Raw genomic sequence first — 1,923 nt, 5'->3', positions numbered from 1 at the left:
AATGGACACAAGCTCTCATTTTTAGCCATGAAACTATCATGTAACAACTGCCCTGTTGTCTCTCTTATATGATCATGTGTTAGCAGTTTACAGAGGAGATCTGAATATGCTTGTCAGAAATAATTTACCAGTTTATATTTGAAAAGTAGATTTCTAAAATTATATATTTAATACAAAATAAAAGTCAAATGGATATTGCACTAAATTACTGTCATCTAGGATTTTGAGAGAATGAATTCTGAGCTTCTCTTTTCATCTCTGTCCCATGTTTGGCCTGGAAACAGAAGCCAACACCCTGTTCTTTGACATCAGTGTCTTTACAGATGGGAGATATTGAACAAACTTAGCACCAATTTCCTCTTTTTTTTTTAAATTTCCTTTCTGTGTCTCCACCCTCTACCCTTACTTTACTATATGTTACTTTGTTGTTGTAATTTTCTGAGCTTATCTTATTGTTTCCCTGGAACCGTCAATCTGAGATATCTCTCCTCAAGTTTCTGCAAAATTCAAGTGATTTAAAAATATTTCTTGCGTTTCAACCCAATATTGCTATTAGAGTGCATAGTACATTTTTTTTGATCTGTTAGCTAGAATTTTTCAATGATCGCTTACACTCTTTCTGATGATATTTTTGGCTGTTGATTGACCTCAGCCTCTCTCACCCACACTGCCCAGTCATTTGCTTTGCTTTTTGCTGACTGTTTTGCATGGGCCCCTCCAGCCTAGCCCAGCTGATCCTAAACCCAACTGCCTTAGAAACCAGTGAACCTCAGATAGGAAGGGGGAGCAATATGGATTCATAGGCCCAGGTCCTCATGCTGCTGCTGCTCTGGGTATCTGGTAAGAAATTTAAAACTATTATTATTATTTTAGAGTCATATCTTTTTATATAAGAAATTTGCAATGTGTGCAAGTGTATAATATTTCTTATATAATAATGCTCTGAAATTTGATATTACAAGGATCTCTGAATGACAAATTTCAACTATTATTATATTCTGTTTGTCTATGTATGCATGTTCACCGTCCATTTGTAACTGTTGGTACCTGTGGGGACATTGTGATGACCCAGTCTCCATCCTCGCTGGCTGTATCAGCAGGAGAGAAGGTCACTATGAGATGCAAGACCAGTCAGAGTCTTTTACTGACTAGCAACCAAAAGAACTACTTAGCCTGGTACCAGCAGAAACCATGGCAGTCCTCTAAACTGCTGATATCATGGGCATCCCCTGAGAAATCTGGTGTCCCTGACCGCTTCACAGGTAGTGGATCTGGGACAGATTTCACTCTCACCATCAGCAGTGTGCAGGCTGAAGACATGGCAGTTTATTACTGTTATCAGTACTACAACTATCCTCCCACAGTGATTCAACCTCCTACACAAACCTCTTGAGACTCTTATAAGTTACCTGTACCACACACAGAACTGGGTCTGCAAACTTCTTCTGCCTAATAGCCAATGTGCCTGAAACACTCATGAAAAAGTGTTTGTAAAGCTCATCAAAAATAAAGGGCTCAAAATCTTTTGTCTTTGGTTCTGAAAAAAACCTATATATGAAAATGCAGAAAAGAACTCATTATTATAGTTCTTTTCCTTCTGTAACAATTTGCTTGAAAATTAGTGAGTTACATTTTTAGAATTCTGGAGTCCCAGTATCTAACATAAGTCACTTTGCACTGATTTTGATGATAATGGCTTACTGCATTTTGTTTTGGGGACTCTAGAAACAGAATATTTTTCTTTCTTTTCTAGCCTCTAGAAGGCTTTCTTACTTTTTGTGTCCCTTTCTTCTGTTTTTCTTCTCTTTTTCATAAATTCTTTTAATTTTCACTTCATTGTAGTTAATTAGTTACCTTTTTCTGTGTGCACATAGGTGTATGCTTTTGTCTCTCTGTATGTGTCTACATATTTGTAGCTGTACC

At 37.1% G+C, this 1,923-nt stretch overlaps 1 pseudogene; it reads left to right on the top strand.

Moving 5' to 3' along the window:
- Positions 1-1,012: 1,012 nt before the first annotated feature.
- Igkvl4 (immunoglobulin kappa variable like 4) lies at positions 1,013-1,393 on the top strand (annotated as a pseudogene).
- Positions 1,394-1,923: the final 530 nt, after the last annotated feature.

This window comes from Rattus norvegicus, chromosome 4 (genome assembly GCF_021556685.1).
Source record: "Rattus norvegicus strain SHRSP/BbbUtx chromosome 4, alternate assembly SHRSP_T2T, whole genome shotgun sequence".
In the NCBI taxonomy this organism is placed as follows: Eukaryota; Metazoa; Chordata; class Mammalia; order Rodentia; family Muridae; genus Rattus; species Rattus norvegicus.
This window is presented reverse-complemented; position numbering and strand designations above follow the sequence as displayed.